The sequence below is a fragment of the Bubalus bubalis genome, chromosome 19, assembly GCF_019923935.1.
Source record: "Bubalus bubalis isolate 160015118507 breed Murrah chromosome 19, NDDB_SH_1, whole genome shotgun sequence".
In the NCBI taxonomy this organism is placed as follows: domain Eukaryota; kingdom Metazoa; phylum Chordata; class Mammalia; order Artiodactyla; family Bovidae; genus Bubalus; species Bubalus bubalis.
The window spans coordinates 3,327,148-3,350,414 of record NC_059175.1 but is presented as its reverse complement, the minus strand read 5'-3'; the positions used below and the strand labels follow the sequence as shown (position 1 = coordinate 3,350,414).

The window sequence follows — 23,267 nt, the reverse complement described above, 5'->3', positions numbered from 1 at the left end:
CTCAGGTGAAGTTGCTTGCTCAAGGTCACAGACAAGATCAAGGGAGGCTTGGGTACTACCCTTCTCAGCTTCCTCGGGTCACTGTGACCCCTGCAGAGGGAGTTGATGGGACACCCAAGCCTACAGCCCCCTCCATGCCACATGACTTCTGCCCCTGGTCACATGGAGAAGCTTCCGCCTTCTCTCCTGGGTTTAAGTAGTAGCACCTGCAGCGAGCATTTGTGGGTTTGGGGCTCTTCAGCAGCCAGCCTGCCCTCTAATAGCCCCTCATTTCCCCAGAGAGACTCGCCCTCCTGCCCTCGTGTGTAGTCGTGGTTGGGGGGGTGCGGGTGCCCCCACCGCCTCCACGGAGGCAGAAGGGCCGGTTTTCCCTCCGTCTGCTCCAGCTCCTGTGTAGTCGTGGGCGGGGGCGGGGGGGGGGGGGGGCGGGCGGTGCGGGTGCCCCCACCGCCTCCATGGAGGAAGGAGTGACGGTTTTCGCTCCGTCTGCTCCAGCTGCAGCCAGGGGCTGGGCATGGAGCCCAGGCGGGGCACCCAGGTGTCCGCTCCAGGCCCCCGCAGCTTGAGTGAGTGGTATGCAGCGGGGAGGAGGGGCAGGAGGCATCCAGGCCGGGGCCGCGGTGCGTGCCGGCCGTCTCTTCCCATGACCTTACCAAGGCCCTGTTGCTTAAGCCTCCAGCAATCTCCTGGTTTCTGGCCGTGTTCCAGACTTCATCACTGCTCTCTGCCAATTCTCTGAGCCCCTGATAGCCTTCCAATAAATTCCATTTGATTACCACACAGCTTGTAATCAAGAACCCTGACTAATACATAACTGTTTAGTAAACCCTAAGCACGGGCCAGACGGTTTACATGCGAAGTCTTGTCAGATTCCTGAAGGCAGCAGTGAGGGGCACCTGCTGTCCAGGGGAGGATGGGGCGGTTCAGGAAGCGGCAGTGACGTGCCCACAGTCGCATGGCTGGGGAGAGGCAGCCCTTGAATTCAAACTCAGGTTTTCCTGATTCTGGACTCCACAATTAATTAACTTTCCTTTTCATCAGCCCCGATTTCCAGTGTCTCAGAAAGGTGGTACTGGCTGGCCCTGGACTTCCAACATATAACCTATATTGAGGGCCTGAGACTCGTGGCAAAAATACTTTCAAAATCTAATTTGCTCACACCCATGAACACCTGCCAGGAAGAAATTTGAGGCGTTTGGTCTAAACATGGAAAAGCTGAGTTCACTTACCCCAGAGGGGGCACCTGCAGAGAGAGAGAAAAAGGGTTTTAACCCTTACCTTGAGTCAGAAAAGGATACCACCACACTCTCCTTTCATTCCTTGACCATCAGAAAGTTCTGAGGTGGGAACTCTGCAGCCAAGATTCATTTTAGGATGTGAGGGAGGAAGAAATCCATGGAAGCTGTAGTTTTGTAAATATCTGTACCATTTCTATTGTGAGTTTGCTGGGATATTTAAAAGAAGTTTGAGCTGTGTTTAAGGAATGCATTTAGTTTCATGTAGCTTCCTGGGGGAAAGTTTGGGGTTTTTCAGATCCAAGAAGTTTGGGATTGGAGAGACCTGATGTGTTGACTCCCCCCACCCACCCACCCTACTGCCACCGGTGCCTCGCCAAGACCGTACTTTCTTAGTGAAGAGAAGAGCCCTGTGGGTGAATCTGTATTTGAGAATTAAGGGAAAAGAAGCTACATCATGTGGTCTTCTGCTAATGGAAGTGTAGAAATCCAGACTCAAACAGAACATGTGCATCCAGCAACTGGATGCAGAATTCGTATTTCGTTGCTGAACTGTCCAGCCACTCTGCTATCACAGATTTGGAAGGTTCTACACTATTTCTTGGGCATGGTCACACTTTAGGACAGAATCTCAGATTTCTCAAGAATCATGACTTTTGGTTCAGGCTTATGGGGCTGCCTTAACTGTAGACATCTGGAGATGAAGGGGTCTGGAGGAGCAGATGGCCAAACTATCCATGTGGCTTGGTTTTAAGAAGATGAACTAGGGCAGAATGAAAATGGTGCCCATCTGGAAGCCCCAGTGATTTTGAATCACGGGAATGGGTATAAATCCTACAATTATATCCCGATATTTCTGGTCATTAGCCAGGCTCTGGGCAAATTTTGGTCCCATGTGTATATGTGAAAGTATTTTAGTTTTCAGTGGGATTGTGATCATTGAGACTTATCTACTCTGCAGTGGAAAAGGCTGGCTGTAAGGAAGAGAAATCCATTTTAAATAGCTCAGATGAAAGGGTGATTAATAAAAGGGATTCTCATGGAAAGAAAGTGCAGAGTGCAGCCCGGCCTTTGGGAACTGGAAAATGGTCTGGCGGCTCCGCTTCCCGCTTCTCCCTTTGTGGTGCCGCCTGGCATCTGTTTCTCTCTGAGAGGCAGCAGACCAGGCTTCCTGCCTCCTTGTGGTCTCTGTCTCTCCACAATGTTGGCTTGCACCAAGATTCTGGCACTACTTCCGATCCCATCTCCATGACTCTACAAATTTAGCACCGTCGTTCATGGTTGCCATCTCTGGGAGTCTCTGCTGTTCTTTGGGAGAGTGTATCAGTTATCTATTACCGTAGTAATGCTGCATAACAATCATTGACACCTCAGTGGTGAACAGCACTAAACATTTGCTGTTGTGTACTAGTCAGTGGGTTGCTGGGTGGTTTGGCTGGTCTGAGATGAGCTGAGCTGAGCTTGGTAGGACTCACGTGTGCCTCTGTGGTCAGGTTTGGGTAGCTGGGTGGCTTTGTGAATCTTGAATGGGCTTTCCACATGGTTAGATCTCCCCAGGCACAGACGGGCTGGCTGGGCTCTGTTCTGTGTGCCTCAGTCTCCAGCAGGCCAGCTCAAAGAAGGACTCTTCTCACGGAGAAGCAAGGAAACAAGCAAGAAGGAGCTGGAAGCACCCGCAGCCTTAGAGCCCTAGTCTGAGAGCTGTATGCCATGGCTGCTACTGCATTCTCTTGTCCAAAACAAGTCAAGAACCTAGCCTAGAGTCAAGGAAAGGTAAAATAGGCTCTACCTTTTTCTTTTCTCTTTAATCTTCACTTTTTAAAAAAATTTGTTTTATTGAAGTATACTTGATTTACAATGTTATGTTGATTTCTAGTGTACAGAAAAGTGACCCAGTTATACCTCACACATACATTCTTTTTCCCATTCTTTTCCATCATGATTTTTGGAGGATGTTGGTGGTAGTTGCCTGTGCGGCAACAGCAGAGCCTTGCTGTTTGTCCAGTCTGTGTGTGATGGTTTGCATCTGCTGAGTCCAAACTCCCACTCCTCCCCGCTTGGTAGTCACAAGTCTGCTGTCTTGTCTGTGAGTCTGTTTGTTTCATAGATAAATTCACGGGGGTCATATTTTAGACGCTACACATAAGTGAGATCATCTAGTATTTGTTTATCTGACTTACTTCACTTAGTATGAAACTCTCTAGCTTCATCCATGTTGCTGCAAATGGATTCCATTGTGTATGTACATGCCACATCTTTATCCATCCATCTGTGGATGCAACCTGCAGGCCCCAAAGAGCAGAGCGGAACACTGAGGCACAGAATAGATTTCAGTGTCTGAGATACTGAATCAAGCTGTGTGTGAACCCAGTCTGATCCTGGACTATTTATTCACATATATTCCCTATTATTTCAGCTCATTCTAGTTTGAGTTTTCTGTTACTGTTTACTTAAAAAGTCTTGATCGGTGTCTTGACAAATATAGCAGAGAGAGTGATGGTCATGTAAACTACATATAGGCCCATCAACATTGGAGGCGTATGTATACCTATTTCTTTAAAAACTTTTCTGATTTTTTTTCTTTGCAGGTTCATGTTGTAGATTTGTCTATCCTAGACTTTCACAGAAATGGAATTATACAATATGTATTTTTTTGTGTCTGGGTTCTTTTGTTTCTTCTCTTTGCTAAGCATACTCCACTTTGTGAATATAGCACAATTTGTTTATTCCTTGTCCTCTTGATGGACATTTGGGTTATTTCCAGTTTAGAGCTATAAGGAATAAAGCTGCTTTGAGGACTCATGTAAATCTGTTTTTGTGAACATATATTTTCATTCCCTTTGTATAAATACCTAAAAGTAAAATTGCTGGGGTAAAATTATAAAGGGGTAAAAATTTAAAGTAAAATTATAAGGTAAGTGATGGAAGAGTTAAGGAAGGAAGTATTGTCGCTCAGTCATGTCCGACTCTATGTGACCCCATGGACTGTTGCCTGCCAGGCCCCTCTGTCCACGGGATTCTCCAGGCAGGAATACTGGAGTGGATAGCCATTCCCTTCTTTGGGGGTCTTTCCGACCCAGGGATCAAACCTGGGTCTCTTGCATTGCAGGCAGATTCTTTACCATCTGAACCACCAAGGATTATAGGGTAAGTGTATATTGAATTTTGTGGGGGGGGGGGGGCGGGTGGTAAACAACTTTATGGATTACAATTCACTAATAATTAGCTTTATAAGAAATAGCCAGATGGTTTTCTGAAGTGATTGTACTATTTCATACTTCCAATAATGATGTATGAGAATTTCTCTCTCTTCACATCTTACCCAACGTTTGAAATTGCTGGTGTTTAGCTATGCTAGTTAGTGGCTATGTGGAGGTATCTCATTGTAGTTTTAATTTTCATTTCTCTGATGACAAATGATGTTGAGGACTTTTCTGTATTCTCAAGGGTCATTAGCATGTTCTTTGTGAAGTGTTTGTTCAAGGCTTTTGACAATTAAGTAATTTAGATATTTTTGTTTTGGGGTGGTGGGAGTGTGTTAAATATTCTGGGTACAAATCCTTTGTCAGATGCATGTTTTGCAAATGTTTTCTCCAAGTCTGTCACTTGCTTATTCACATTCTGTGATGGTGTCTTCTGATAAGCAGAAGTGTTCATTTTGATGGACTCTAATTGTCAACTTTTTCTTTTATTGTTTTTGCTTTCTGAGCTCTAAGTAATTTTTGCTTTCCCCAGGTTCAGGAAGGTATTCTACTCTTTTCATCTAGAGACTTTATAGATTTAACTTTTATGTGTATGTATGTAATTCATCTTAAATTAGTTTTTACATATGGTGGAAGGTAGGTGTTGTGGGTTTTGTTTGTTTGTTTTTATTTTTTTTTAATTTGGACATCTAGTTGTTTCAGCATCATTTATCAAAAACACTTTCTATTTCCCAATTGCTTTGTTGCTTTTTTTTTGAAGAAAGAAAACCTATTGATTGTACATGTGTAGTTCTGTTCTGAACTTTGGTTCTCTTCCAGTGAATCATCTTTTTGCCATTCCTATTCCCTAATGATTATTGTATATATTACTACATATAGTAAGTCTTGAAGTCAGGTAGTGTAAGTCCTTCAGTTTTGTTCTTTCTTTCAGTATTTGTTTTTTTTCATGCCCTCTGAAGTTTCACATGAATTTTTAGAACCACCCTGTTGATTTCTGTAAAATATTCTGCTGGAACAATGAGCACACCTTGTGTCCAGATCTTGATTTCCTAAAAGGAACCAGGGATCCTCAGAGAAATGGCTGATTTCATGGTTGAGGTAGAGTGAATACAAGATAAGCCTGAAATATTCTGTTATTCTGGAAAGGTAAATGATGGGACAAGTCACAAAGCACTGGAGCCAGCTTGAAGGGGCTCTTGCTGGTCAAATAAGGGACAATCTGAGTAGCAAGATAATTAAGGGCAACAATTAACCATAAGACATGGAGAAACAGTGATTCATGAGGTCATACTGATAATCAATAAATAGATAAGAAAGGAGAACTCTGACTTGCAGCAGAATGCTGTTGACTGATAAATGTGAAGAACGCTAGAGTTAAAAAATCATTCTGCAACCATCATGGCAAAGATGATTCAGGCGAGGATACTTACTCAACAGATGCTAAGTCTAGGAGAGGATTTTGATGAGGAGTGGTAAATTTGCATGATGTCTCTCCATAGATAAGTATTGATTGAAAGTGAAAAATAGTAACTATACAATAGAGAAGTTGGGGAATACCTTCTTCCCATGGTCAAAATTAACATCGACTTTGAGGGGTAGATGGACATTGTTTACCTTCAGATGCAATGACCTGAGAAGGACACAGCATCACACCTGGAATACAAAAGTTGAATCTAACTATAAGGAGATTGCAGGGAGAAAGTCTATTTTAGAAAAGAAGGAACTGAATTCCTTAAAAATATCAATGTTGTATAAGGCCGAAGATTTTATTCCAAATTAAAGGAGACTGAATCAGTGCAGTGAGCAGTACTCAGTCATGTCTGACTCTTTGTGACCCCATGGACTGCAGCCTGCCAGGCTTCTCTGTGCATGGAATTCTCCAGGCAAGAATGGGTTGCCATTTCCTCCTCCAGGGGATATTCCCTCCAGGGATCGAACCAGAGTCTCCTACATCGGCAGGTGGATTCTTTACCACTGTGCCACCTGGGAAGCCCAAAGGAAACTGAAAAGATGTGACAGTTGAATTCAATATCTGATCCCAGATTAGATTCTAAAATAAAGAGAAAAAATTCTACATAGCACATTATTGAGTCAAAATTGACAAAATTAGAATTCGATAAAAATTTTTATCAATGTTAAATTAGGTAAAAATTGGATTAGATAAAACTATCATATCAATTTAAAATGTACTGAAATTGGTAACTAAACAACGGTTGTTTAAGGAAATATCTTGGGATATATGAGAGGAAACACACGGTAAAGCAAGTGGTAAAGCAAATGAGGCTAGTAAGGGTAAAGGGTACATGAATGTTCTATATATTGTTTCCAGTTTTGCAACTTTTCTGTAAGTTTAAAATTATTAGCACACAGAACGTGAAAAACTTACAGTGAAATTTTTGTGCCTTGTTATGGTTGGAGGTAATCTCTTGACAATAAATGAATTAATGCAGCCTGAAAAAAATCAGATGAGACTGTGACTGGAATTACAATGAATCTATAGATCTATTGAGGACGAACTGACCTCTTTTAATAATACTGAGTCTTTCATTCCATAATCATAGTGTATCACTCCATTATTTGGTTAGTATTTCTCTTAGCAACATTTTGTAGGTTTCAGTGTAAAGATTGTATACATCTTTTATTAAATTTATTACTAAATTATTTTTGATATTATTGTGTGAGGATTCTCTAAATTTCATTTTCAAATATTTTTCCCAATATTGTTGTTATTCAGTCGCTAAGTCGTGTCCAACTCTATGTGACCCCATGAACTGCAGCACACCAGACTTCCCTGTCGTTCCCTATCTCCCAGAGTTTGTTCAGACTCATATCTATTGAGTGGATGATGCTGTCTAACCATCTCATTGTCTGCTGCCACCTTCTCCTTTTGCCTTCAATCTTTTCCAGCATCAGGGTCTTTTCCAATGAGTCAGCTCTTCACATCAGGTGGCCAAACTGTTAGAGCTTCAGCTTCAGCATTAATTCTTTCAGTTAACATTCAGAGTTGATTTCCTTTAGGATTCACTGGTTTGATCTCCTTGCTGTCTAAGGGACTCTCAAGAGTCCTCTCCAGCACATTTTGAAAGCATCAGTTCTTCAGTGCTCAGCCTTCTTTATGGCCCAACTCTCACATCTGTACATGACTAGTGGAAAAGACATAGCTTTGACTATACGGACCTTTGTTGACAAAGTAATATCTCTTCATTTTAATATATTATCTAAGTTATCACAGCTTTCCTTCCTATGTATAGAAATACAATTGATTTTTGAATACTAAATTGAAGTCACTCAGTCATGTCCGACTCTTCATGACCCCATGTACTGCAGCCTACTAGACTCCTCTGCCCATGGGATTTTCCAGGCAAGAATACTGGAGTAGGTTGCCATTGCCTTCTCTGCTGCTGCTGCTGCTAAGTCACTTCAGTTGTGCCCGACTCTGTGAGACCCCATGGACAGCAGCCTACCAGGCTCCCCCGTCCCTGGGATTCTCCAGGCAAGAACACTGCAGTGGGTTGCCATTTCCTTCTCCAATGCATGAAAGTGAAAAGTGAAAGTGAGGTCACTCAGTCATGTCTGACTCTTAGCCTTCTCTGGGGAAGATGCTAATGGATACTAATGAGAGAGTTAATTCTGAGGTAGGTTGATAAGGGGTCCGGGGTCCTCAGGGAGGAGAAAGGGGTCCAGGGCACTCCAGGAGGAGAAAGGGACAAACCTTTTTTTCTCCTACATTCCTTTGTCTTAGTCACATAAGACGTTTTTTTTCTTAAACTCTGAGTTGTTATGACAACAGTCTTTAAGACTAACCTTATTTAAGTCCAGAACTAATGATTACACAACAGCAGAACCCATCTTGCTCAAGGGTATGTTTTTCTTAAGCTCTGTACTAATGATGCTAAAGCTGAAACTCCAGTACTTTGGCCACCTCATGCGAAGAGTTGACTCATTGGAAAAGACTCTGATGCTGGGAGGGATTGAGGGCAGGAGGAGAAGGGGACGACAGAGGATGAGATGGCTGGATGGCATCACCGACTTAATAGACGTGAGTTTGAGTGAACTCCGGGAGATGGTGATGGACAGGGAGGCCTGGCGTGCTGCAATTCATGGGGTTGCAAAGAGTCGGATATGACTGAGCGACTGAACTGAACTGAACTGAATGATTGTATAACAACAGTGTATCTTGCTTGAGGACCTGTTTCTCCTTAACAGGAACCTTCTGACTAATCCTGTTATCTTAAGGTGAATGTTGTGGGAGTGGATCTGGTTAGACCTTTCTATTGCTAATAACCAATTGAATAAGTACATAGAGCCCCACCCAAACTAATGAGTGGGGTACTCTCTGCCCTCTTCTAATGTCTATGTCAGAAGCTTTCTCTGTCCCTTTTATACTTTAATAAAAGTCTGCTGCACAAAAGCTCTGAGTGATCAAGCCTCATCTCTGGCCCTGGATCAAAATTCTCTCCTCAGGAGGCCACAAATCTGACACTGTTCACCGTAAATTTCACTGACTATATATCATATGACCTTTCTAACTTCACTTATAATTCTCATAGTTATTCTATGTATTCCTTAGGATTTTCCACATAAATAATTATGTTATCTTTGAGTACAGATTATTTTGTTTCTTTCACATCTCTGTATCTTCCATTACTTTTTTTCTTGCCTATTGACCAGGTGAAGACTTACAGTAATAAGTTGGATATGAATGCTGAAGGCAAAGACACCCTTGCCTTGTCTCTAGCGACTCAGAATTGATGTACAACTTGAGCGTTGTGAGTTGAATTTTATTTGGGGGAAAATGAGGACTATAGTCCGGGAGGCAGCATCTCAGACGGCTGTGAGAGACTGCTCCAACGCGGCAGTGGGGGAAGGTCAATATATAAGGTTTTGGTGAAGGGGGAGTTCAGTATCGTGAAGCACTCATTTACAAAAGGTGTTTCATTAGTCAAGTGAAGAGGAACTAAAAGGCCTCTTGATGAAAGTGAAAGAGGAGAGTGAAAAAGTTGGCTTAAAGCTCAACATTCAGAAAACAAAGATCATGGCATCTGGTCCCATCACTTCACGGGAAATAAATGGGGAAACAGTGGAAACAGTGTCAGACTTTATTTTTGGGGGCTCCAAAATCACTGCAGATGGTGACTGCAGCCATGAAATTAAAAGATGCTTACTCCTTGGAAGGAAAGTTATGACCAACCTAGATAGCAGAGACATTACTTTTTCAACAAAGGTCCGTCTAGTCAAGGCTATGGTTTTTCCAGTGGTCATGTATGGATGTGAGAGTTGGACTGTAAAGAAAGCTGAGCGCTGAAGAATTGATGCTATTGAACTATGGTGTTGGAGAAGACTCTTGAGAGTCCCTTGGACTGCAAGGAGATCCAACCAGTCCATCCTAAAGGAGATCAGTCCTGGGTGTTCATTGGAAGGACTGATGCTGAGGCTGAAACTCCAATACTTTGGCCACCTCATGCGAAGAGTTGACTCATTGGAAAAGACTCTGATGCTGGGAGGGGTTGGGGGCAGGAGGAGAAGGGGATGACAGAGGATGAGATAGCTGGATGGCATCATCAACTCAATGGACATGAGTTTGGGTGAACTCTGGGAGTTGGTGATGGACGGGGAGGCCTGGCATGCTGCGAATCATGGGGTCACAAAGAGTCGGACACAACTGAGCAACTGATCTGATCTGACTTTTTTAGTCATGAAGGTCTGATGTCACCATGAAGAGATTTAGTGCTTCACTAGATATAAGGAGATGCAAGGATTGAGATCATAAAATCTGTTCCTAAAAACATCCAACTATCTAAAGATCTGTCTCACCAAATTCCCTGGAGCACAGAGTGCCTCACTCCACTCTGAACTTCCTTAGGGGTTGTTGAAGGTCAGCAGCTATAGCAGAACGGAGTTCAATCGCCATACAGGCAGATGGCAAAAGCCTTTGTTATTTCAGTTCAGTTCAGTCACTCAGTCGTGTCCGACTCTTTGTGACCCCATGAATCGCAGCACGCCAGGCCTTCCTGTCCATCACCAACTCCCAGAGTTCACTCAGACTCATGTCCATCGAGTCAGTGATGCCATCCAGCCATCTCATCCTCTGTCGTCCCCTTCTCCTCCTGTCCCCAATCCCTCCCAGCATCAGAGTCTTTTCCAGTGAGTCAACTCTTCGTATGAGGTGGCCAAAGTACTGGAGTTTCAGCTCTAGCATCATTCCTTCCAAAGAAATCCCAGGGCTGATCTCCTTCAGAATGGACTGGCTGGATCTCCTTGCAGTCCAAGGGACTCTCAAGAGTCTTCTCCAACACCACAGTTCAAAAGCATCAATTCTTTGGCGCTCAGCCTTCTTCACAGTCCAACTCTCACATCCATACATGACCACAGGAAAAACCATAGCCTTGACTAGACGGACCTTTGTTGACAAAGTAATGTCTCTGCTTTTGAATATGCTATCTAGGTTGGTCATAACTTTCCTTCCAAGGAGTAAGCGTCTTTTAATTTCATGGCTGCAGTCACCATCTGCAGTGATTTTGGAGCCCCCAAAAATAAAGTCCGACACTGTTTCCACTGTTTCCCCATCCACTTCCCATGAAGTGATGGGACCAGATGCCATGATCTTCATTTTCTGAATGTTGAGCTTTATGCCAACTTGTTCACTCTCCTCTTCACTTTCATCAAGAGGCTTTTTAGTTCCTCTTCACTTTCTGCCATAAGGGTGGTGTCATCTGCATATCTGAGGTTACTGATATTTCTCCTGGCAATCTTGATTCCAGCTTGTGCTTCTTCCAGTCCAGTGTTTCTCATGATGTACTCTGCATATAAGTTAAATAAGCAGGGTGACAATATACAGCCTTGGCGTACTCCTTTTCCTATTTGGAACCAGTCTCTTGTTCCATGTCCAGTTCTAACTGTTGCTTCCTGACCTGCATACAGATTTCTCAAGAGGCAGATCAGGTGGTCTGGTATTCCCATCTCTTTCAGAATTTTCCACAGTTGATTGTGATCCACACAGTCAAAGGCTTTGGCATAGTCAATAAAGCAGAAATAGATGTTTTTCTGGAACTCTCTTGCTTTTTCCATGATCCAGCGGATGTTGGCAATTTGATCTCTGGTTCCTCTGCCTTTTCTAAAACCAGCTTGAACATCAGGAAGTTCACGGGTCACATATTGCTGAAGCCTGGCTTGGAGAATTTTGAGCATTACTTTACCAGCGTGTGAGATGAGTGCAATTGTGCAGTAGTTTGATATTACTTTTCCTTAAATAATTGTTAACATTCATTGGTGAAGCTATCTGTGCTTCAGGCTTTCCTTTAGGGAAACTTTTTTTTAAAAAAGATTCTAGTCTATTAACATTTAATTTTATTACCGATATGTTTGAATAATTTTTTAATGTGTTATTTGCATCTGTTTTCATTCTGCTTTTCCTCTCCTGTATTACTTGCATTGGTCAAATACTTTTTTTAGTATCTCGTTTTATTTCCTATATTGGATTTTTAGCCACATCTCTTTGTATTTTGTAGCAGTTGTTCCAGAGATCACAATGTGCATTCTTAACTTATCAGAGACAATTTAGAGTATATAATATTGTACAACTTTGCATACAATGTATTTCAGTTCAATTTTCCACTTTATTTCAAGATTATAGTTTAATTTACCCCCTCTTTCATGTCATTATTATATATGTTGCCTAAGCTGCTGCTGCTGCTAAGTCACTTCAGTATAAATCCTACAGTGTATTATTTTTTCCTTAAACTGACATTTTTTAATTAGGAGAAGAAAAAATATAATCTTTTATCCTTACATATTTATTATCTGTGATGCCCTTCAAGCCCTCTAGTAGTCCTGGATTTCCATCTGATGCCATTTCTTTTCAACTTGAAAAAATTTTAATTTAATTGCATTTTTGTATTTCAAACTGATTGGTAAGAAAGTCTCTACAGTTTTATTGATACTCTCCCTCCAAATTTTAATTTTTCCCTCTTTTAAAAAAATGTGTCTATGTATTTATTGCTGCACTGGGCCTTCATTGCTGACTGCAAACTTTCTCTAGAGGCAGTAAGTAGGGGCTGCTCTCTAGTTGCAGAGCATGGGCTTTTCATCTCAGGGGCTTTTCTTGCTGAAGAGAATGTGCTCTAGGGCATGTAGGTTCAGTAGTTGTGGCTTGCAGGCACCAGAGCACAGTCTCGGTAGCTGTGGCACGTTGGTGTAGTTGCTCCTCAGCATGGGGAATCTTGGGGAACCAGGGATCAAACATGTGTCCCCTGCATTAGCAGGTGGATTCTTAATGACTGCACCACCAGGGAGGTCCTTCTCGCCTTCATTTTTGAAGAATGCTTTTACTTAACATAGAATCCTACGTTAATAATTTGTTCTTTCAACACTTTAAAGTTGCCTTTTAATTGTCTTCTGAATGTTATTGTTTTTGATGAGAAGTTAGTCACCATTTGTATATTTGTTCCTTTGTGTGTATTGTGTTATTTCTTTTTGTATAATCTCAGTTTCTTAACTGAAATTCCTTGGCTGTTCTATAATAATACAATGTTTTCCTTAAAATCCTTGAACATATTTATAAACCCTGCTTAGGAGTGCTCTTCTGCTAATTGGATTATTTAGATAGTCTCAGAGTTAGTTTCTATTGACTTATTTTTTCTTGACTATGAATCACACTTTTTCTGTTTCTTTGCATGTCTAAAATTTTTTATTGTATATTGAAGATTTTGAACAATATATTGTAGAGCCTCTGCATTCAGTTATCATTCTTTGAAGAGTATTGATTCTTGTTCCAGCAAGCAGATGATTTGGGTCAGTTTAAAATAAAAATTCAGTCTCCTCTGCTATAAACAACAACTGAAACTGCTCAGTTTCTTCAACTTCCTAGCTGTTGCTTTTTGCTGAGAATCTTGGAACTTCCCTGGCACCTCCCTGGTGGCTCAGATGGTAAAGAAGCTGTCTGCAGTGCAGGAGACCTGGGTTCAATCCCTGGTTCAGGAAGATCCCCTGAAGGGAATGGCTACCTACTCCAGTATTCTAGCCTGGAGAATTCCATGAACAGAGGAACCTGGTGGGCTATAGTCCATGGGGGCACAAAGAGTTGGACATGGCTGAGTGACTAACAGTTCCCTCAGAAGCACCTGCCTCCCTACCCCACTGCACCCGCCCCCCACCCGCCTCTGCTGCCCCACACACCACACACAGTTCAGGAATCAATAAGAATTTGAGGTAGCTTTCATGCAGAGTTTTGAAGTTTCATGTTTTGTGGCTCCCTCCTTTCCAGTATTTCTTTCTTGCTTCCTACGCTGTTGCAGCCTCAAATTCCATCCTCTAACTCTTCAATTCAGTATAACTGAAGCTTTTTGCTTAAGTTCCAGCCACTCTGGGCTAAGTAAATTGAGATATATTCTTGGGAGAAGAACCTAATCAACTTCCCTCTTATTTCTGTCTGCTTTTGATAACTCTCCATTGCCTTCAAGTAGTTGTTTTGTCCAGGGTGTATTGTTATTTACAGGAGGGTTATTACAACACAAGGCACTCTACCATTATTGGAAGAGGAAAGGAAAAACAGTTGTATGATGATGTATAACAAGGAAACACTCCTAGGATGAACGTGGGAGTGATGAATGTGGTTGGGGAAGCTGGAGACATGGTCTGCAGAATGGCTGGCTAGGATTCCGTACCATTTGCTGGCTGTGTGACTTTGGATAAGCAACTTCATCTCTCTGAGCCCAACTTTTTCTGCAGCAATCTCTCCTAAAGTTGCTAAAAGAGCCACTGCATGTAACCCCTTGGCCCATAGTGAGCATTTAAATGGTTCCTATTCTGCCTTAATGAGGGGAAAAATGTATGTTTGGAGTTAGCAACAAGACAGGATGATTCCTCCTGTTTGTTTTGGAAAACAAATCTTAAACTTACAGCCATGACAGAGTCTGACATCACCAGACATTCGATGCTCTAAGAATCACACTCTTAATTGAACACTTTCTGAGTTTGTGATGAATTGTACTCTTTTCAGATCCTTTCTCTGAGAATTTCATTTCTCTCTCCACCCATCCAGGGGTCAGGCTTACCATGTAACAAGTACAATAAATCTGAAGATGACCTCTTTTGTAGTGCAAGCTGGAGCAGAGCTCATCTGGATTATAGAGCTAGGCAGTTTGGAGTCACCTGGTGAGGTTTATGCGCAGCAGCTGGGGCCCAGCCTACCTAATTAGGACCAGAGAGTGGTCGCCAAGGGACGGGCGCATATTCTGGGTGCCCTCCTCCAGTGTCTGTTTCTAATAACAGCAGCAAGTAGCAGAGGCGGCAGGGTGAGCCTAGTGACATCATCCCCCCAGCTGTTTTACACATCTGTAACATGGCTCATTAGGACTCTCTTAACACCTCATCCTTCCCTGCTCCACGCAGCTCCAGTTACATGAGAAAGGGTGATCTTGCCTTCAAGGGGCCCCGGAGATCAAGATTGGGGCTAACTTCAGGGTCAAAGATTAGCTTGGGCACTCTCCCAGTAATCAGAGTTTTCACAAGGACATCCCCATTAGCACACGCTCCTTTTAAAGTCCTAATGGCTTCAATGTGAGGCTGGCATTTCTGCGTGATCACTGCTGTTCGAGGCCAACTTTGTGTTGGGGAGTAGAACATCTGCAGCAGCTGCTGAAATGTTTTTGCTTATTTTGAGCATTCTAAGTTTTTCCTAGCCATGAATAACAACAATCGAATAAATCATCCCCACAGTTTGTAGAGAATGGTTGTTTTTCCAGGCAGAATTTTTAAAATGGCATATCGTGAGCTATGGATATGATGTGGAAAAAATTCCACCTTATTTATATGTGGCATTTAACTCCATATATAGATACTTGAAGTTGTATAAAGTCAGATAAACGAGGAAAGCTTCCTAGATTTCATTGGAAAGCTGAAATTACTAAAATGAAAAATAAAAGCCATATTACTATCAATTGTACTATGTACAGTAAAATAAAAGATAAGTGATGTTTTCTTAATAAAAAGAAAATTTTACCCATGGGCAGCCTCCTGGAATGAAGCCGAGTCCCTGGGTGACCTTGGCTTGAGTTGTTTGTTTTGGCCACACAGCATGTAGGCTCTTAGTTCCCTGAGCAGACTGGGGTCAAACCTGCACCCACTGAACTGGAAGCTCAGAGTTCTAAACACTGAGCTTAGAACACTGGACTGCCAGGGAAGTCCAACCTTGGTTCTGATTTACTGAGATGAGGGGTGGTGGGGAGGATAGGGTGTTCATTTTATCTCTTTAAATTTTCTAGTCTTTAAATGGGGATGATAAAATGGGGAGAAGGAAATGGCAACCCACTCCAGTGTTCTTGCCTGGAGAATCCCAGGGACGGGGGAGCCTCGTGGGCTGCCGTCTATGGCGTCGCAGAGTCGGACACGACTGAAGCGACTTAGCAGGTAAAATACCTCATGGGTTTTTGGAGAGGATTACTAATAGAATGAAACGTGCTCAGCATTGTAGGTTGAGGTACCTTGTGATCAAGGTAAGTGCTTGAATACATTAACTATTATTATTATGGCTATCACTATTATCATTTCTTCTACAACTGTGTAATTGTGGAAATGCGAAAGAGAGATGGATATATACATATTTTATCAACTATCCAGTGCTGAATATATTGGGTTTCAATTAATAGAAAATTAGATCAGGTTCAAGGTGATTACTGTATTGTCTCTAAGAAAGAAAAAGGGCTGCCTGCTAACCGTGCGCTGGCTTCTTGTCGCTTCCATGCATTTTCAGCTCAGCGTAGCTTGTGCTGCTGTAGCTATAGAGTCCAAGTGGATGTCACAGTCAAAGCTTACTTCCTCAAGTCACATGTCAGATGCAGGACACGGGAGGGCTCTGCTTACCTTGGCTAGCAGGGGACTGGCTGTCATAAGAAAGTAGCACAGACCAGGTGACTTCAACAACAGAAAATTATTTCCTCGTGAGTTCTGGAGTCCACAGTTTCACGATCGAGGCAGAGCGGGCGTCTTCTGAGGCCTCTCTCCTTGGTTTGTAGAAACCACCTTCTCCCTGGGTCTGTCTGTGCCTTTATCTCCTCTTTTTATAAATACATCAGTCATTTTGAATGAGGGCCCACTTAATGACCTCATTTAAATATAATAGCCTCTTTAAAGACTCTATTTCCAAATGCAGTCCCATCCTGAGGTACTGGAGGTTAGTACTTCAATATATGAATTTATATACTGGGGACACTACTGAGTCCATGACACAAATCCCAGCTAGTGCAGGCTCCATCTCATCATGTGCCCCCACCGTCCTTTGGCAGGTTCAGGGGTAAATGGCCCGCTGCCCTGGCTCATCAAGGCTTCTACTTGGAGACCCCACTGCTGGCCAAGGCGAGTTACATGGGCATGTCCTAGAGCAAAGAGAACCAGTGTATTTGTGGGGGGCAGGCGGGGGGGGGGTGGTCACTTAATAACTCTTGCAGTTCAATTTCAGAGATGCTAATGTAAAAAAAAAACACAAACAAATATGTATCTTTGAACTAATAGGAGATATAAGAGATTGTTCTTACTGCATGGGAAGAGTGACCATTAGGTCACCCTCCTGTGGCATTAATTTTCCCATCTAGAAAATGGATTAGAAACTTCTCTATCAATAATTTAATAATGATAAATTTGGTCATTGAAAAAAGAATGACATTCTGCCAGGAATTCGTAAACTCTTTGGCCTCTGATAGTAATCTGATTTCATAGATTGAGCCCCTTTTCTTCTAAGCAGGTCCCTGAACTTAGAAAGCATGTGTTATGAAGCACTGCTGTTTATCTCTTCATAATCCATTTCCTCTACATCTGTAGCTCTCAAGATACGTGGTCAGGTTATGGGATTGAGACTGAAGCCAGGCAGGTGTCACATTCCTCTTGCCATCATCGTTGGCCCAAGGATATACTCATGACAAAACCTGAGATGATGAGAAGAAAATGGTTTCTTTTTTCCTGAGGCTGATGGCAAAATTCTGTGCCTGAGGGAGCTCTCTCTCTCGCCCTGGGCACGAAGCAGATCAGATAAAAGGTTCAAAGTTGCAGGAACTGTTTTGCCACCACAAGAATCCTGAGAATGAAGCCAATAAAGTGTTGAGAGTTGTCAAGAAACCAAGCTTATTTAACCTTATTTGAACCCCTGGACCTAGCTGTGCCTGAAGCCAGGACTTTTCAATAACACGAATGAAAACTTCTCTCTTTTGGATAAAATGCTTTTGAGTTCGGTATTCTATCACTTGCTACTGAAAAGGTCCTCATTGATATAAGGTGAAATAATGATTTTGAGCATTGATTTAATCAAGTAAAACCACAATACTGTGCCTGAGATCCAAAAGACACAGTTCAGAGTGACCTTCTTAGCAGTATATAAAAGTCCATTTCTATCAGCAATACCCATCAGAATTCCTGTCTTAGAATTGTGTTCTTTGAATTGAGCTTTAGTTTCATACATAGCCATGTGAAATTCACTAATTTATTTATCACCAAAAAACCACTGCAGACATTATCTTTTATGTTACTCAATGGTGCTTTATAAGTAAATTTCTTTTAGAAATCAATGTTAATGAAACACAAGGGAAGGGTATGCCCTCCTCCCTTCCTGAAAATATGTGAATTACTAATCTTGTATTCTTTTGTGCTTTGGCTACCAGCAAGTATTTAAGCCTCAATCTCAGACTGTTCTATACCACCTTATCATCAGGATATTTTTCTTTTCCTTGGTTCTTATGTTCTGTGAATCAATATATTGTATATGTTTTTGTTTTCCACATTCCTTAGTGGAAGAAGCATGCCCCATCTACAACGTGAAGGGGAGGACAGGGCCAACCAGAACCTGGGCCACTCTGCCGCCACAGAACCTGTGCTCTGCCCGCTCTAGTCACCGAGCTCCAGATATCACAGACTGCTTGACTGCCCTGCAGTGGCCACCAGGGGCTGGTCCCCGAAGTGAGATGCTACTCTGGCTGCTTCACCTTCGGTGGTTTCTCCCCTGGCCATCTTCATGGCATCACCAGGTCCCATCTGACAGTATGCAGGGCCAGCTGGCGGTGCCCTGGTCATGTTCCCTGCAACAGAGGCTGGGAAAGTGAAGGAGGTGAACTCTGCATTTCACTGAGATTCCCATGGAAGGAGTTCCCCAAACACAGGAAAGAGATTCAGATTCTGGACAGCTAAACATAGGAAGAAAAATGTCCACAACACAAAATCCTTCATGATGTTGTCCCAAGAGTCTGAGAAGATGCTTTCAAAGGGAGTCTGTGAGGTTCGATAAATAGTTGAGCAAACCAGGTGCTCAGAAGTTGTGCTGACTCTCCCCTGGATCTGAGCAGAGACAGGGGTTATCGAAATCAGCTGGGCTTGTTAAGCCTGCCTGTGGCCACCGAATGAAGTTCCAAACATATGCTCTAAGGCACCCTGGAGATAGGGGGGCTGTGCGTCTCTCAGAGGTAACCCCCAAATTGAACAAAGCAACAAACCAGGTTGATGAGATGACTTCAAAAGCCAGAGCCTCTCAATTACTGAGGAATCAGCTGGAGAACATTATAGTTAAGTATAACCGAAGGCAGACAACTCATTAAAAGGATTGCCCTCGGTAATGAAAACCATACTGGCAGAGAGACTTAGCAGGGCTCAGGAAAGGCCCTGCGCATCCCGGGCCCAGAGTGCAAGTGCAGACACTGCTCTGGCTTCCACCCATGAGAAACATTCTGCTTCTTTCCTGGCATCGTTTTCTCCAGACTCATTCATTACTATTTCTGCCTTTATTTGCCCAGGGTATAGCACTTTACAAGGTGCTTGAATGTTCAGAATCTGCTTCCTAATGTTAAAAGAAGATGATTATATATACTAAGTGGAGCTGTTTAAAATAAGGTTGAAAACATTTGAGGGTGGGTGGGGCAGGTATCTCTGGTCCCTTTGAGAATCTGATGAAAACTGCTGATCTTCTTTCTAGGGAAAGTTACACATGTGTGTGCACACAGCTCCTTCCACAATTTTGCGTGTAATTTGATGAGCCCACTGACATTCATGCATGGAAATTTAGAGGATTAGAGCGTGAAGAGCCTTGTAAGCCATGTTAAGGATCCAAAACTTGATGCAGAGGTCATTTAGGATACTACAGCAGGTAGGAACTGCTTTCGGCTTTCTCTGTGAGAGAGACACAGAATAACTGGTTTAAGCAAGATAGGTATTTTTCTCTACTGTGAAAGAATTCAGAAGTGGGCAGTTCATAGTTAACTGATATTCACAATACTGTCAACATCCTAGACTCTTCTTTATCTTTTAGCTCTGCTGTTCTTAGTACATGCTTTCCTCAACATCTCTTTGTGGTCATTAGACAGCTAGCTGTTGCTCCAGTCATCACATTTGCATTCCAATCAGGGAGAAAGAGGAACTAGGACGCCTGGCTGGTGGGAGAATTGCTTTGTGATGTGAAAAACACACACACATGTCAGAATGGGTGATCAGAGTCAGAGGAAGTCGTCAGAGATACACCCCCAGAGTCTGTCCAAGAGGGAGAAGTCTTGTGGGCTGGGAAGGAAATCATGACTTCTAGCAGGTCCTGGTTGAGACCAAAAGATCCTGAGCACTGAGAAGATGACAGTGCTTTCTCAAAAACATCTCCCCTCTGAGGAAGTCCAACAGCACTCTGATTTTTCCTGTAACTGCTTAGACCTTTTGCCCAGAAGTCAGATTTGTGGAGCTGTAACTTGCATACAATGAACGCACATATTCTAAGTGCACAATTCAGTGATGTCTGTCAGATGTGTACACACTTTGTATAACCCCAGTCAAAACCCTCCCGTCATTACAGAATATTCCCTCGTGCCCCACTCACTCAGCTTCTACACCCCCTACCCCAGGCAACCACTGATCTGATACCTGTTATTACAAATGAGTTGGCCTGTTTTAGAAGTCATGTAACTGGAATCATTCAGAAAATATTCTTTTGTGTCTGGTTTCTTGAGTCAGCATCAAAGCTCTCAGATTCATCATGTTGCCTATCTGTAGTGTGTCTATTTCCGGGAGTACTTCTGTCATATGAATATACCACAATTTGCTTATCTACTCATGTGTTGATGGATATTTGGGTTGTCTTCAGTTTGGGGCCGTTATGAAAAGACTCATAAACATTTGTGTACAAGCCTTTTTAGAACATACATTTGTGTTGTCTTGGAATGGCTTGATCATATGGTAAGTTTTAACATTTTAAAAGTTATATGGTATGGTATATAGTTAAATATGGTATATTTAATGTTTTAAAGAAGCTGCCAAACTCTTTTCTGAAGTGGTTATACCATTCTATCTTTCCAGTGGTGCATGAGTCTTTCCATTGTTCCACATCCTTAATAACAGCTGGTAGGGTCACACTTTTTTCTTTTATTATTTTAGCCATTTCAATAGATATGAAGTGATACATCATTGGGTTTAAATTTGTATTTCCCTGATGACCAACATATGTGCCTATTGGAGACTCATATACCCTCTTTTGAGAAGCAAAAACTTTTGCTCATTTAAAAAAATTGAATTATTTGTCTCATTATCTGCTTGTATGAGTTCTTTTATATTCTGGATACAAGCCCTTTGCCAGATAATTATTTAGAAAATGCCTGCTCCCTATCTGTAGCTTGCCTTTGAATTTTCTTAACTGTGTCTTTTGAAGAAGATTTAAATTTTGATAAAGTCAATTTATAATTTTTTTGTTTATGGCTCATAACTTTTATTCCATCTAAGAAATCATTACCCACCCCACATTTGTAAAGATTTCCTCCTGTTTGTTTTTTTTTTTTTCCAGAAATTACACTTCTTTGAACTTTTACAAGAGTTGTATTCTATGTATGGTGTGAGGTAAGGGTCACACTATGCATAAAATACAGTTGTTTTTTTTTTTTTCCCCAAATAGCCATATAGTCATTCTGGCATGTGTGTAAACATCTTGCACACTCAGGTGCTTTTTTGGAAATAAAAATCTATTGAAATGCTTTCTATTTTTTCCTCACATTTTGGGGCCCTCTGCTTTGCCTGATGCATGCTGCATCTTTCTATGGAGCAGATTTTGAGTCCTGGTTTTCATAGTTTGAATCTGTGTTGCCTGTGGGTGATGCAGATGGAGACAGCTGTCAAGCTTGGGGTGGGCTGGAGCCCAGGGGGAAAGACTGAGCTGCAGACACAGAAGCAGGAGGTGCATTGCTCTGGGCGGACTCATCCTGGGGAAAAGCCACAGCTAGGTTCTCCCCGGGTTCCTCCGACCTACCTTTCTTCCCCTGCCTCCTTGGCCTGGGAGTGGTAGCAACTTCCCTTATGGGCTCCCACATACTTAAACTCTGTTCTAACACCATTTAATAATTCTTAACTTGCTGCACCACCTACATATGGGAATCTTGGCTCCCTGACCAGGGATCAAACCCATGACCCCTGCGCTGGCAGTCTGGAGTCTTAACCACTAGACCACCAGGAAATCCCTTTAATACCCTTTTGAATCCACAATCTGTTTCCTCCTGAGACCCTGTATGATACACCCAATTATGAAACAGTTTATTGAAAGGTAATGTCCCTTATAATTCTCCCTCATATTGAACACCAGGCACATGCCTGACAGGCATCTAATCAATCCATAATTGGCTAATGCGGAAGGCTTCCATTGCAAAGCCTAATGCAGATGCTAGACTTGGGTTGGCTGACAAAGGTAGTATTCTTTGGGAATTTCTGAACTGTTCACAGAAGGAGCTCAGTGGTTTCCTGGAGGCCCTAGACTGTTAGCTCCTCAAGGGCCGGAATCTTTTTTGCATTCACTCATCCTCTGCTCTCCAGCATCCAGGAAAGGATAGCAAACACTGATGTGTTGGAAACCCTGCAGTGAATACCTTCTAGCCCTTCTCCTCCTACCCCCAGCAGCTTAGGATGGCCCCTCCAGCATTTTATAGGGAAAATACTTAAGTACTCAGATGGTAAAGAATCTGCCTGTAATGCAAGAGACCTGGGTTCAATCCCTGGGTCAGGAAGTTCCCCTGGAGAAGGGAATGGCAACCCACTCCAGTGTTCTTGCCTGGAGAATTTCATGGACAGAGGAGCCTGGCGAGCTACAGTCCATGGGGTCACAAAGAGTCAAACATGACTGAGTGACTAACACTTTCACTTTCAATCTAGTGAGGGCATTCAAGAGCTTCCAAAATAGTGCAGGAGATGCGATGTCTTTTTATTTTGCTGACTCTGAATGTTTAAAGGAATTTCTAGTCATTTGCTCCAGACCATGATGGCCATAAATAAATCAGCCTGCCCTGGGGGTTCCAGGTGGAGTTGAGGCAATGGGAAAGGGCAGGGTCGGTGGAGAGACGGATGCAGGGTGGAGGGGAACCCCCCTCTGTGGGTTCGGTGGAGAGGGATGCAGGGTGGAGGGGAACCCCCCTCTGTGGGTTCGGTGGAGAGGGATGCAGGGTGGAGGGGAACCCCCCTCTGTGGGTTCGGTGGAGAGGGATGCAGGGTGGAGGGGAACCCCCCTCTGTGGGTTCGGTGGAGAGGGATGCAGGGTGGAGGGGAACCCCCCTCTGTGGGTTCGGTGGAGAGAGGGATGCAGGGTGGAAAGGAACCCCCCTCTGTGGGTTCGGTGGAGAGGGATGCAGGGTGGAGGGGAACCCCCCCTGTGGCGTGGCCGCCATGCTTCTCCTCGTGTGTGGGCCAGAGCAACAGACCTGCTTCACTTCCCGCCTATGTGGCTTTGGGCCCAGGTAACTCCAACTCAGGCAGGCTCAGCGAGAGGATCCGGGATACACCCAGAGCTCCCTGTTCTGTCTCTTCCTGCCTCCTCCCTGTGTCTCCTTGAAACTGCTCTCCAATG

At 43.0% G+C, this 23,267-nt stretch overlaps 1 long non-coding RNA gene across 2 annotated transcripts; it reads left to right on the top strand.

Annotated features, from left to right (window-relative positions):
* Window positions 1–1,638: 1,638 nt before the first annotated feature.
* On the top strand, window positions 1,639–21,130 carry LOC123330573. 2 transcript variants are annotated; one of them, XR_006546589.2, is made up of 2 exons: window positions 1,639–3,008; window positions 18,212–21,130. It is a non-coding gene; the product is annotated as an uncharacterized LOC123330573 (long non-coding RNA). The 2 variants fall into 2 exon arrangements; XR_006546590.2 differs by lacking the exon at window positions 1,639–3,008 and adding an exon at window positions 15,607–15,930.
* Window positions 21,131–23,267: the final 2,137 nt, after the last annotated feature.